The 15,000-nt window shown below is 45.6% G+C and overlaps 1 non-coding gene across 1 annotated transcript; it reads left to right on the top strand.

The window, feature by feature from the left end:
- The first annotated feature begins 1,837 nt into the window (after positions 1-1,837).
- On the top strand, positions 1,838-1,909 carry TRNAE-UUC (transfer RNA glutamic acid (anticodon UUC)). Its single transcript has one exon. It is a non-coding gene; the product is annotated as a tRNA-Glu (tRNA).
- Positions 1,910-15,000: the final 13,091 nt, after the last annotated feature.

The following is a 15,000-nucleotide window of genomic DNA, read 5'->3' on the forward strand; positions in this document are numbered from 1 at the left end:
GCTGGTCTGTGCTTTCCAGTGAACATTATCTTTCTAGAGAGAACAGGTGTGCACCAGAGCTGGAGCAATTCATGGAAAGCATCCTTATCTGATTAAAGAACGGAGAGTATCACCTCCTGGGGCCTGACCCTGTGATGTATAATCCTTTGCTCTTTCACGCATTGATCTTGATTCGGGTTTCAATTTCTTTCTTTCTTTCTCAGCCTTGCACCCGGTAATAACGGAACTTGAAGTCTTGCTCGTCTCTTTCATTGACCAGGAAAGGATTTTCTGTGATAGGAGGACACTCTATCAAAGGCCTTGATCCAGCTCTCGCTTCTGTATCAACTACAGGCCTTCACTCTACTCTCTCGTTCAGATCCTCCGTTCTAGGTCCAGGCATACGCAAGGATGGGAAGGAGACCACAACTCCAGATCGATGTCCCAGGTCAGGTTACCACCCCTCTCTCTATCGCTCTCTCCCTCGGCATACAATCAATGGGCACAATCAAATTCTTAAGTGGATTCAAAAACTAGAAAGCCTTAAGATCTTCCCTCTCCTGACCACGAGGAACGAGTGAATGAAAGCATAAATACGGGCTCTCATGGATTAGTCGTCATGAGGCCCTCTTTATAATCTTTGTCTTTCGTGATCTTCCCCCACATAGGGATGCTATTCTTACAAATGCTTACTGCCCAACAACATCTTTTCGAAGCAAACGGAGCTCACCGATATCAAGTTTTACTTCCGCCGAATACGAAAGGTAAAAAGCAAGTCAATCTATTAGCCATCTCCCTTCGGCTCCTCTTTAGGTCGTGGACTCGGGCTTTTTAAGGGAAGCACTTCGTTCCACTCGTTCTAGACATACTCTAAACTCCTAACAAGAGAAAGAAGGAAAACAAGGAGTAAACAAGAGCTACAACAACTAGAGTGTCAAGGCCAGGAGGAGGCAAGGGAAGTTGATTTTGGGAAGCAAGCCCCTCAACTTATCCGCTTATCGGAAAGAGCAGGGACCTACTACCTACAGGCAGAGACAGGACAACAAACTTATGGGCACCTTTTTGTAAGTCATATCTATTCTTTGCTCGTGAAGTCTGCGAAGCGAGCCTTCACTGGGGAGATAGCGACCTCTTCAACTCCACTACTACTACCTGTACTCAATCAAGTACAAGTAACAAAAAAAAATAAACAATTAATACAAGAAGCGACCTAGTCGAGCTATTGTCAAGTTAAGCAGTTCCTCTTGTCGAGCTAGACTCTACTCGCGCTATAGTCGAGGAAAGCTCGCGCGTTATTCGTGTTAAGCTGTCGAGTTAACTAGACTCGAGGAACTAATCCTTTAGGTTTAGGCAACTCCTCCTCTCTGAGAAGAGGACACTTACTTAGTTCAGTGCAACAACAAAAGAAAGGACCCTTACCCCTCTATATCCTGGGGGGAAGATCAAACTCTTTAACTCAATCTACTACTACTGTTCTCACTCATTGACATAAGTAAAAGCTACCAGTTCCTTACTCAAAGAACTCGTACCGGTACTCTTGAGTTCACAACCCTAAAAACCTTAGATTGGAGTAGAAACTCGATCCTACTAATTACGTAGAACCATGAACCATCGATCGAGTGAGTTCGAGGTGGTTCATGCTTTCTATATAAGTCGCTGTACGCTAAGGCAAAGGTTGTAACCATGCGTCATGCGTGCCGTAAGCGGGCTCTGGTGGGGGAACCCGTAGGAAGGGGGGACGACCCGCCGAATTCACATCAGAAATCGCCAGAACACAAACTAAATCTTGAATTGCGTATAGAAACAAAACGAACCACTTCTATTCTCGGAGCTGAGGTATATGAAGAATGGCTTTTTGGTCCCTTTCGTCCAGTGGTTAGGACATCGTCTTTTCATGTCGAAGACACGGGTTCGATTCCCGTAAGGGATGGCTACTCTTTCCCGGCCGCTTTCAGTTAGTGTTCATTGCTGAGTGATCGCTCGCAATCTGGCTGGAAAGGTGGTCCGGAAGCTTTCTCTCTCCCAGCAAGCAAGACGAGATCACCACTTCTCTCAGTAATGGACTTCCTTTCATTCTTCCTTAGCCTATGATGTCCTATCATAGATTATCGAACCTCCGACAGAATCCCCATGCATGCGTTCTTTCTCTCCTCCCCTCAGCCATACATCTCTTTTTTTTATTTTGGCCGGCATTGAACCCCACCTTAGGTGCTGAGTGGTGTCCTCCCCTCCCTTATACCTAAAAAAAAAGTTCCGTCTATGGAGCCTAAAGCTTAAACCATGGCAGTAAGCAGTAAGTTGGCCTAGTCTCTTGCCCAGCCTTCGCCTTCTTCAGTGGCCAAGTTGAAGCGTTCAACGGTTCTTCGGCCTACCATACCACCTTTATTTTTCAAGGTTGAGCTTGTTCAATTGAAGCTAATGCTATGCTGCCCTTCCCTTGTTCAAGAGAAGGCGAGGACTTTCTTTTAGCTACCGGCCCAAACAAAAGAGATTAGCCTCTTGATCGATCGATTTATTTTATTGCAGTACGAAGGGGTTTAAGAAGGAGGCATTGGAGAGAAGTAGGCATGGTGGCCAACCAAGGCAGTGAAATCGAGACAATCAATCGGAAGAGGGTTTAGTTAGGAGTCCGGGTTCCATCCTATAAGTTGAAGGAAGGGAGCAAAGGAAGTTATCTTTTTAGTCTTGGGTTCAGTGAATAGGCAAATTTTGTTAGTCTTATTCCCTAGCTGAGTGAATAGGCCGATATTTCGTATAGTGATAACGCTTTCTCTTTCTTATAGGGGTCTATTTTCTCTGACTTGACTCAGCTTGACCTACTTGACTCAGCGGTTAGAGTATCGCTTTCATACGGCGAGAGTCATTGGTTCAAATCCAATAGTAGGTAAGGCCGAAAGCCCTGCTTTTGCCAGCATGACAGCAAGCACGGACTGGCGGAGTCAACTGAATGACCAAAGCTTCGGTTGCTTTTGTGGCCTTCTTCGACCGTTAATCTCAGGGAACCCCCTCTCCTCTCTTCTTCTCTTAATGTATGTATGTGGGCTGCCTGCCCCGTCCCGAATAGACGAACAGGAACAAGCTGAAGAAAGGCGCGAGAGAGAGTTTATACTCAATGCACCTCCCCTCTTCCACAATTAGGTGAAGACCTGGGGGCCGGAAACCCCAACGGGAAACCTTTCACCGCGCCACACGATTCTTTCGCGAAGCGCTCTCTCAGACGCACTCCTGCCTCCGCAAGCAAAGAGGTTTCAAAGATACCAGGCGACCAAGTTAAAGTGAACAGCCCCGAGCAAATCTTCTAGAGAGCGTACCCGTTGTAGCCAAACAAAAAAATGAAATGAACACCCGCCTGCATAACCTTTCTCCGTTCTGTAGAAATGGATTGCGAGTTGAAACTTTGCTTGCCCACGAACAGTACTGGCTCGTCAGCAACTTAGATAGACGAATCTTCTCTTATCCTGCGCCTTCCCACTAATCCATAGAAGAGTCCTGCTTGGAGTGAGAACTGCTTGACGGGTGCGCAACTTACTATTCATATTACATAGATCCTAGCCTTGAACACTGATCCCTATTGCTTGAAGTTCGGTCCCTACTGCCGAGATACGGAAACTCGTTGATGCACTTCCTGCCTATGGAACTACGGGAATTACAGATTAACTCCTCCCGCCTGGACTGCTGAACTTGATTATATTCACTACTCCGCATCAAGAAAGTCTTAAAGACTTCCGGCACAACGCAGGAATAGGAATACTTCTTTCTACCTAGACCGCGTTCAACCGATTACTTTACTTGATTCCTTATTGGTAGAGGTGTTGACTCTGTGTACATAATTACATTATACCTTGGTTTCTTAGACTGTGGCTTCTCCTTGATTCGGATGGAGCCTTAAATCCCGGTGAGCAGAAGAAGGATTCCATCACCACCCTGCACCCAAAACCAGTACATCAAACTACCCACGGCTAACAACAACCCCGTTCGAAAAGACCTTTGAACTTACAACAACTTCGATTCTTTCTTTTCTTTAGAACTTCGCTTTCTCCTGAACCTGCGGGTGGTGCTGACTTGATCCGAGGTAAGCGTTAGCTTTAGCTTTCGACTTGACCTTCCGTCTAACACTCGGGATATTAGAAGAGAAGTGTCGTGGCTCACAACCTTGACTTTGTTTGAGTAGAATTCTTCTAACCCGAATTCCCTTATAGTCTCCGGACGGGATTACTTTTGCTTTGCTTCCTTAGGATATCATTCCTTTACCCCGGACCAATGATTTGAACTCGAGTACAAAAGAAAAGCCTATTGAAATTTATCATTTCGTTCCAGGATCCGCAGCAGTTGTTGCTTGCTTCCTGAGCCTATACCTGGTGAACTCCCTGGGGCTGAGAAGAAAGCTTAGAATTCGATAAAAACATGTCCTTCGAGGGCACAAATAACTAAAGTACTGGCTCGCGAACTGCCAGAATTCGGGTTTCCCTAGTGGATTCACCAGTCTTGCGGACTCCCTTCAGCTTACTTACGATCGAAATCACTATTTTGCTTTTTGAGCTATACGAAAGAACTAGATCACGATCTCGCGGGACTAATCTCTTGAAAACTGAAAGAAAGGGAAAGCCAATCGTACGTCCTGGTTTCCGGGACTTTCTTCCCTTATTCTATAAAATTTATGAAAGAGAGGAGAAGCCCCACTCGGGGAGATGAGTCAAAGCTTTCTCTTATATACGATACCTACCAAAGAGAAGAGATCGCATTCTGACAGGGAGCACACGAAGCAAAGGAAAGACTGGCCTGCGTAGTATTAGATAGAGGTATTACCAGGCACACCTCTCCTAGTGTTCTTGTTGCCTTCAACCCTGAAGGGAATGAGCAGCTAGCTAACTCGAACTAACCATCATTTGGATCCTCGCATGGCTTGCTTTAATTCTCCGCAGAGAAAGAAAGAGATCAAAAGCAATGAAACCTACGATGTATCCTCAATCTTCCTTGGTAACGGATTAAAACATCGGGTTCTCCTGTCAACTTTGCGAAGTCAAGCTCGTAGACTCTCCTTTAGCCTGTAGGCTGATCTCCATATGGATGCGCGAGTGAAGGAATGACGGGACTCCTCCTCTTTCCCAGGGACTTTCTTCCTCTATCAAAATCAGGGGGATAAAGAAGACATGGGCTACCGCTAAACCTTTCCTCAACTTCAACTGTTTGGGACGCTCCGGCACCTCCAATGCGAGAAGTGCGCTATTTCCCCAATCCAAATTGTCAAAACTCACGTCATCGTAATAAGAAGAGTTGCTTGGTACCTTTTTTTCTTCAGTCAAGTTCAGTAAAATCCGAAGCAGCTCTTCCGGAGCTGCTACTGAAAGAAGAAATCTGCCCTCGTCCTTTAACCCGGACTCCTTTCTTCCTCTAGAAGTACCATGGGATCCAGACTAGGAGCAATCCCTGATTGTCAAATTTCATATCGAAAGATCAGGTTAGGGATCATCATCTGGTCTATCGCTCCTTTTGAGAGTGACATAAGCCTTTCCCCTGCAGTGAAGTTTCTTCCCGACCCTTATTCCACCCACTATCTCATCCTTGCCAATCTTTCGAATGTTCACGCGTACCCGGGCTGATAGAAAAGGAAAATCTTCCATTAGGAGCTGTTGGTCTTATAGAAGTAACCGGTGTTTTTAGCCGTAACCCCTGTTACCACGTAGGAAGGAGTTCTTAAAGAAGGCCGCTAAATCAGCAATAGAGGACAACTCCAGATCTATGAATAGCCAACTAAGAGCCTAGCTTGATTACTGGAACTAAACAGCAAGCTGCTCCTACCTTACTTATCGAAAAGGACGGGACTGAGTAGACTTCTTGTAGTTATCTTTTCCCTATAGAACTACATTAATGTATTGGGTATTTTTCTAACCTTGCCAAGAGTGCTTTGAGCTTTTCTTTCTTAAACCCGGTCATATCCTCACCCTTCGGTCGAATCCAGCTTATGACATGGCTAGAATGTTAGACCGATGTCTTAGGGTCATTCTCAGTAGCCATACGGAATCGGAACCTATGCCTTCTAGCTGCCCTACGGATGAGCCCAAAAGAATAGAATTATAATCTGGAAGTGACTTCGATAATACCTTTCCAAGACTCACTCGCTTCTTTAAGCCATGCTCTTACTAAACCTAAACCACAAAGACGAGATAATCTCTATCTTATCCTTCCTGGGAGGAGACAGAGTCAAATCAATTGACAACAAAAGGAGTCACTCGTGGCACACTGACTATATTCCAACTTCTCTGCATCAATGCACTCACTACCTTCTAGCAAAGGTAAGATATTACTTATTCGATAGAGTAAGGAAAGCAAGTCAAGCAGTCTTTTCAAGAAGAAAGTAACACCGCTACCACTATTCTAACAGCTACCGATTCTCATCCGAGGAGAACGGAACGACCTTTAGAGTAGACCTAACTGCTGCGGTTACGCCTCCAACAGATGAAATCGCACCGTCGTCTTCCCAGCGTAGAGCAAAGCAAACAAGTCAGCCTGAGTTCCATAAGTATCTTTAGTAGCAAAAAGGCTAATCGGTAATAAGCCTTCAGTCGACCATCGGGAGATACGCCTCCAGGCCAAACAGATAAGGGAAGCGAGAACATGATCTTCTTCCTACGCCCTGACTTTATGGAATGGAAGAAGGGGTGGGCAGACAGAACGGTCATACTTAGATGAGTTATTCACCCGCACCCGGTTCTAGAACCAGATCTCCTGGATTAGCCAGTACCACGGGAAGGGACAAGAACGGACACAGACCTTCACGCACGGGCCAAGTCACAGAAAGAAGAAAGAGCCTCGACAAGAGGCAAAGCCAAAGAAAGAGGTTTTTATTCCTAACAGGCCAATAGAACAGGCGCCGAAAGCAACTGGAGTTGAAAGAAGGGGCAATAGCCTTGATTATCTATTCTATCCCGCAAGGCCGAGATTAGTGATTCTCGTCGCTAAGCGAAGACTCTATCATAATCATAACAGAGTAGCGTACCAAACCAAAGGGCAGTCCCTTCGGATCAAAGGAAGGGGTCAGACTAGCAACGGACGAAGCGGGTGAAGAGCTTAGGTATAGAAAGGGGCAAAGAGGCTAGGAGCCGAATGGCCGACTATCTACTACTAGAATAGAATAATGAGTGTGATAGCGCCAGAAGAGAAGCTATCAGCAACTGTCACACCTGAATGAGCTTATCGGGTAAGCACGGAGAAAGCTTGCATTGAAAAGAAAGGGGAATCCATCAAGGTTTTTGGCTCGCAATAAAGCTAGGGTGGGAAATGAAGAATCATGGAATTCAAAATAAGGAGATGAGAAGCACTTTTTTTGCATCAAAGACTCTTTAACCAGCCATTGCTGTTAACCCTGCCATTCCTACCTATTAGGCGCACTTCCTCCATTCATATTAGGATCACGGATCCATACATACCCCGGGATTTTTGCATTCTAGATTATTATAATTATATATATAAGGTATCGCTCGGGCTTCTAGCCCATCGCTCAAGTAGAAGACCAAGCACTCCTACTCGTACGAGAGGTTGAATTGATGACCGGTAACGATCAAGTTGGTATGCCTGTTATTTCCGTAGTATAAAAGTGCTCACACCCTAGCCGGTATTCTCTTCTAGACGTAGGTCCGCTCCTCGTTCACCACAAACATGTCGAAATTCCACAATCGGGGGAATGAATCAGCGCTTCCCGATACGGCATGCAGCTAGCTGGCTGAACCGATATATCTTACTAAGATATTTAAACCGTCGATTCAGGTGGAGAGAGAGTGGAATCCTTGGCTGGTATTTGATCGCTAGTTGGTTCGGATAAATAGATTGCTTTGGTTCGGCTTGGAACCTCGACGTGCTACCTACTAATGGTCTCGAATAAAGGTTCTTAGCTGCCGTTGCTTGGGCGCTAGGGATTGGTCCTGATGGCGATTGCTTTGAGCTCCCTGGGAATGGAAATGCAGATGCAGAGGCTGCCTCCCAAGCATTTGATCCTGGAACAGAAGACATTAGATCCAGCTTTGGGCTCAGTACCTCCATTAGGTCACTGACTCCCATTTCCGTTGATTGGACAACCGGCCTTAACGGCGCTCCCTTAGCTTCTCTCGTTGGGAAGCATTTGAGGGCAGGAGCTTTCATTTGGGTGACCAGTAGATAGATACCGGGGTTCTCCCCTCCTTTCTTTGCCAGGAGAGAGGAAATACTAGGATTGGGATCCTGGTGTTGCTATCGGGTCATATGGAGAATGATGGTGATTCCATGCTTTCGGGCTAGGCATTGGAATGGGATCGGGCGGGCCCGGTGAAGAAGCATTGGATCCCAGAGATGGAATGGGAAATGGAGATGTTGAAGAGGCGGGTTGATTAGTTCTGGTTGGAGGGCTACGAACTCCTTCTCATTGTTCCGCTCCTCTTCTCTTCTTTAATGGTTGACCAGGCACTGAAGGTCGATCATCTGTGTTCACCTGGTATGGATATAATTGAAGAGTGGAGGTGAAGGGCTCCTGTCATCCGGCAATGCAAGACCCACTCCAGATCGATGCCTCTTGGTCAGACCATTTCCGTATACTGAGATTGACGACATAGCGAGAACACCGAGATCATTCCGTCAGAGGTTATTGCAGTGCTTATTGAATTGTCAACAATCCTTCCTCTCTTCACATCTGCTAGAAAGAATTATTAGGGCTTTGGAGAGTGAATAGCTATTCTTTTTCTCACATCTCGATTTCTGCCTTCTTTGGGAAGATAAGAGACTTTGCTGCTCTCCCACCTTCAACTAAGGTAGTCGCTTAGCTAACTCAAAAAGCATCCTCTAACGAGCACACCACTTTATATTTAGATACCCTCAAAGCAAAGGTGAGGAATAGGGCTAGCTAACAAGTAAACGAGAGACGTAAGTGAACGAAGTTGGCATCTTCGAGCTAAGCAAGCAAATAAACTACTTCTCTTTGTTGCGAAGTGAGCCAGGTAAGCAAGGAAGTAATAGAAAGACTCTCAAGTGTTCTCATATTCTCCTATTTGACTCCCACTTGGGATTCACAAATAAAGGATAGATAAAGGAAACTTCAAGGGGCTTCTAATCTATTCTTTCTTGCCCCCCATTCCCTTAAGTGGGATATACCCTGTGCAAGCTCGGAATTTGAACTGAAAGGGATTGCTCCTGAGACAATTGTCATTGCCTTTTGATTTGGCACAAACACATTGGTCCAGCAGTTTGTTCCACGGCTGAAGCGTTCGGTTCATTAGATACTGAGACTTTTTTCCTTATAATTCTAAGTGGAATTAAATTTCCAGCTATCCTTCCATCCGCCCTTTATCAAGCTACAAGCCAGAACAAAAAAAACCGGTCCTCATATGGATGAGGAAGTCGAAAGACTGAGAACCTTTCGTAACAACTTCCCTTCCCGAAGAATAGAATCTCAATCTCTCCTAAGCCCGCTTGACTGCCCGGCCTTCCCCAAGGATACTTCCTTGAACAGCCTCACCTCCCATCACAGAGCAGGCTTCGAAATCTTCCATATGTCTCTTGGAACACCACAGCTATCCAGGAACGAATGATAGAAGGGAATGTCAGGTAGGCTTGCGAAGTTATGAGAAAGATATTTCTCCTCCTAGAGGGGGAAACATTGACTTACATGAGGAAGTGAGGGGACTCATATACGGATTAACAACTCATGCATTCCTGCTCAAGGAAGGGAACCATTTCCATCTATCTAAGTATTTGCAATGGAAGGAGAAGGGGGTTGCTAAGGTCCATTCCCGCTGTCATTCCTCTGTCGGGTATAGAGGTTCAGTTAAAGGGGAAAGAGATTCGCTCGTTGTCGTGTATCCCATTGCTCTTATTACAGTGGTTGACAGTGGCTTATGTAAGTGTTGCCCCTGGGCTCCGGTGAGAGCCTTAATTTAATGGTTTTTCATCACCCTCTACAGGTGCCACATTCATGGAGGACGACACATTAGGGGATAAGCACGGAGGAATCTAAAAATGTGAGTAGGAGATTCTAGTTCACAGCAAGATGCGGGCACTCCCGTTAGTCCCATAGCAAGAAAAGAAGCGGTCAGGATGCAGAGACAGAGAGTCAGGGAAGTTCCTCCTATCTATAGGTAGGAGCGTAACGTCTAATAGTTTCCTGTAGTTGCTCTAGACTCCTCTCTTTCTCCTATCTATCAGACTATCTTCTTTTTTGTATTATTTTATTGTCTTATCTTGTGACATAGTCTTGTCTCTAGGTGAATATCACTAAGGGAATGCGTTAGGATCCCTTCTCTGTCTCCCTCTCTTTCTTTCCTTTCTAGTAGCAAACTTTATTCTGTGGCTTTCCTTCCGTTCCGCGAGAGTAGGGCACCAAAAGCTGTCCTATCATTTATTGGAGTGGAAGGCCTTCCCATCCTCATTCCGAAACAAAGAGAGTAAGGCCACTTGTGACCTATCTTCTTGGTCCAACCCCTACTTTAAGAGGAAAGCACAAATCCCCTTTTCGTTTAGCCGATATCTCTTTAAGTATTTGTTTTGAAAAGCCTGCGGTAAGCCACTCTTCCTTATTTTGCTGCCTAGTTTCAAGCTTCTTAGATCTACCTCGCTTCATTCCCTGTCGGAATGGTGACTGGGAAGGGAAGCACAGCAATAACGCCTTTTTCCTTTTTTCTCCCGATTAGACGAAAGACATGTTGGGGCTGTATCCGAAACATTTTTTAACTGCCGGCCCGACAACCAAGCCTATAACCGGCAATAAGAGGTCAAGTTGAGACATACAAAGGCGCCAGTGAAGAGCTTAAAATCAGTACAAGGGCTGCTATTGAAGGGATGAAATCTCCCAATCAAGGACTGCTTAGGTCCCTTCTAGTCCGTCCTGTATTTTAGTATGATCGACGGACGTATTGTATTTTACCTATACGGGCATATGTTCGACTTCCTGATCAAGGGCATCCGTCCACAAATTATTTTATGTAAATATAGATATTCCCGACTTTTCATACCATGGGAAATCCACTCGGACGAAGACATAGATGATAGGATTATTTGAGAGAAGAGCCGTGCCCTACCTATTCTACAAAACCTTATCCTAGTTTTTACTTGATTTTTTTATATATAAGCATTCATCAACGGATTCTGCTTCCACTGCCTTAGTGCTAATTACAAACTAATTATCCTCATCCCAAAACCCCTTACAAAGAAAGGTAGGCGTGCAATAAGAGAAAGCTTACCTTGCCCCGAGAGAGACCATAGGATAAAGTCAGCGTGCAAGAGCTAGAGAATCCCGGGGTATAGTGAGAGACCTGGTGCAAGCTTTTAGAGTATGGCTATCAGTCCCAAGTTTAAGCTAATCACTCGTAAGGTTATGTAGTCCGCCTATAGCCCAGCCTTTAAGCATCAACAGAAGATCCAGCGGGATAGTCGTTCTCTGTATCCAAATGCTAGAGTAGGAGAGGAGTAAGCTAACCTTATCCAACCTTTGTATCCGTCAATCCCTATATAGCCTACCAGCGTTGTACCCTTTTGCGAGCAAGTCAGCCTCTATTTATTAAACCCTTTCTTTCTAGAGTCACCAGCTAATCCTAAAATCCCAGGTGCGTAAGCAAGCTACCCTTTAGTAGTCAGCAACCCTCCTAAGCCTTGTTTTTAGGAGTAACCTGGGATCTTTTTAAGCTCGTTATAGGAAGACGCGCTATATGAGTAATCTATCCTAGTAGACATTATACTAGGAAGCTCCTGAGTCAACCTCTAATCTATAAGCCAGTCAGCGGGATAGATGAATATGAACTTCTCTAAGAGAACAGTTCAACGGGTTTAATTGAATTCCGTTATCTGATCAGATTAGATATTCTCTAAGACTGTATAAGAGAGACCTAACTAACTGGATTGCTAGCAGTGATCATACCCGATGATGTGAACCCGATTGAATCAGCTCTTGTGATCATATCCCATGCTATCAATGGGAGTGAAGTCCGCCTATCCATCAACATAAAAGTGAAAGGAGCCCGCTAACTACTGCACTTCCTAATGTGATATTGAGTTTTGCCTAAACTTGCCCGCCCATACTCTTAACTTTTCGCTTAAGCTCTCAGACTAGAGCTATTCTCACTAAACCGAAAATTCTAATATACCCCTCTCTCCTCAATGGCTAAATACCAAAGCTAACCTTAAATGGGTTAAAGACCGAGCCAGAACAGGAGCTTAGCCTCAATCTTAGATAGGAGATTCCCCATAACAACTCAACTACGTCGAGCCTTGCCTTGAACAAGCCAATCAACCTCAATCCTAGGAAATGATTTCAGGTGAAGCTCACCCCTCTTGTTCTCATCTTAAGGGAAGGCCCAGGCGCAGAAGGAAGACTCTTTGATCGGGTAGTTCCTGTTCTCAGTCATCTTAGGTGCGGTTGGCCAATTAATTACTTAAATTTATAGCGCGAGCCCCACTCATACAAGTAGGGGAAAACTCTAGTTCAACTGTTTTTTTATTCAGATTCAGAATTGGCTGGGGCCTTAACCGTAGCTTTAGGGCCAAAAGCCTATCTATGGCCTTTTGGCTGGGGGTAGCTATGGCAAGGGTGGGTAGTTTCCTCGGAAAAAGGAGGGGAAGCCCCGACTTTCCAATAAGGCCCGGGGGAATGAAAACACTCAACCGATGGGGGGAGGAATGAACAGCAGCTCTAGGGGATAAATGTGGATATCCAGTGGCAACTGAGCAGGAGCAGCTCTACCCGCACATAGCTAAATATCCCCCTTCCACGCCACCCAGTTGGTGAGCTCCGCCCTTAAGGGAGCCCATCCGTCGGTCGGCCAATATTGGATAGTCAACTAGCGCACAGGGTAACTCGAATATCAAATATAAGAATAGCAGCCCCGGTCTCAAAAACAAGCATGGAAACAGCAGTCAATCAGAAAGATAAGTTGAAGTTAGCTTTCAGCTGTTCAACCACTAAAGACTAAAGTGGGTGAAGCATAGTTTCGTCCGTCCCTCTCGCTTTCAGCGCGGGATAGAGTTATCAGTACGTGCGACACCAACTCTTTCGTTTTCACTTCTTTTTTATACATATATAGATCTATTCCTACCATATTTCGTTACTTTATCCCGAAAAAGGGGAGCTGCTGGGCTCCTTCCTGTTTTATTAGCATCAAACCCACTCAACAGGATATTCCATAAGCACTCCGGAAGGTATAGTGTGAAGGAAAGTAGGTCCCTTACATGAGAGTTTGCGAACACGGGGGGCTTATGCTCCTGCTGCTCATATGGAACAGGTTGGCCCCCAAAAGCCCCAAGGGAACGAGCGAAAGGGCTGCTTGCCGGAACAGCAGATCGAGCAGCCTATTATTTATTACATTTCTGCCCCAACTATTCCAAAAAGGGTAACAAATGGGTCTAATTCTGAGACAAAAGTAATTTAACATCCCTGATTCGGAAACTGCTGCAGTGGGAACTCTACTTGCCATTCCTCCTTCCGAAGTGAAAGTTTTAATTCTCCCCTTGGCCCAGTTGAAAAGCCTAACCCCAGGTGAAGTACCAGATTCTGAAGTGAAAGTCAGGAATTGCCCTGTCTGATTCGTAAAGCTTTCGGAGAAGGAGGGGAGATCCGCGGAGGTATAATTCTGAATACGGGTACGAAGGGTCATCCAGAAGCGCTGGAAGGGCGGGCTGGAGGAAGGGGACGAACCGCATCGATTGAGTTATATCCGGCAGGCTAACACCCACGTACCTAGAAAGGAAGGGGAAAGTCTTACCTTTTGGAAACATAAGGCGCATCAGAAAGGAATCCGGATATATTTAGATAGCCAGATTCACGAGCTGAGGACTAAGTCGAAGTGAAAGTCTGTGCCATTGTTAGTGCCAAGACCCTAGAATAGTGAACACCAAGTGAAGAGCCACCCTCCGGGAACGTCGAGAAGGGGGACGAACAGCTTTTATTGGATCCGATCTGGTAGACAGAGACGAAGACAAGGATGAATAATCTGAAGAAGGCTATGCCGAATCCGAGGGAAGAAGAAGACTACGAAGAAGGAAGCCGATGCCTAGGCCGAGGCTGGTGCCTAATTCTATGCTTGAAGCCTAAGCTAGAGCTGGAGCTGAAGCCTAATTATAAGTTTCATCTAAAGCTGAAGTTAGGGCTGGAGCCTGAGTTGGTGTTGATGTCCTAGAGTAGCGAAACTACAAGTGAAGGGGCGCTATCCGGAACCCTTAAGGTCGGGGACAATCTGCTTCGATTGGGCCTTGCAGGCAGACAGGCTAACTTGTGGAGACGAAATGGAATCCTATAAGAATGTCGAGTCCCGAGGGTCTGCAAGAGGCTGAGCTAACAAGCTGGCTGAATATATCATGGGGATGCCCGATTTGCGATTGAGCTAGCCGATAAGTATGATCTCTCCGGTCTGGCATGAGCCACTCCATTCCTACTTCCACTCAACAAAAAAGATAGGATTCTTGGGCTCTACCTCCAGAGTGCGTACGGCTATTTCAGACCAAAGGGGGCCAAGGGGGATCCCATAAATAATAAGTAAGATAAGTAACCCGGGCTATGAGCTATTTCGTCGTTTTCTTGCCGGAGTTCGCTAGCCGTTCAATCCGATCTTCCCTTCGCATGGCAGAAGAGCGCGGCTCGAGACTACTCTTTCAATTCAAAATGAAAGGCAAGCAGGAATTGAACCCACTAATGGGCCAGCTGCATAATCACGTATGTAAGCAAGTGATCCTCTTCTTTCGCAGGAAGCATTACTCATTTCTTCAGAGTTGAAGAAAAGGCTACCGATTTCCCACTGACTATTATGTAAGGGCTTGACCCCTTGGATGATAAATTCATTGCTAAGTTAGTCCGTAGTACGAAGCTTTCAATTCAAGCACCTTTTTTCTATACTAAAGGCCAAAGGGAAGTTGAAGCCCAACATCCCCGGGATGGACACCGGTCTGGCCCGCACCTACATGGACTTCAAATTTACTTCTGATCGTAACTTTTTATTTTAAACCCGGTTCCTCACGCTGCCCATGAGTACGTCCGGGGTACAGGTTCACTTTACCTGCTCAATCTCCTAAAGG

This window comes from Lathyrus oleraceus, chromosome 5 (genome assembly GCF_024323335.1).
Source record: "Lathyrus oleraceus cultivar Zhongwan6 chromosome 5, CAAS_Psat_ZW6_1.0, whole genome shotgun sequence".
Taxonomy (NCBI): Eukaryota; Viridiplantae; Streptophyta; class Magnoliopsida; order Fabales; family Fabaceae; genus Lathyrus; species Lathyrus oleraceus.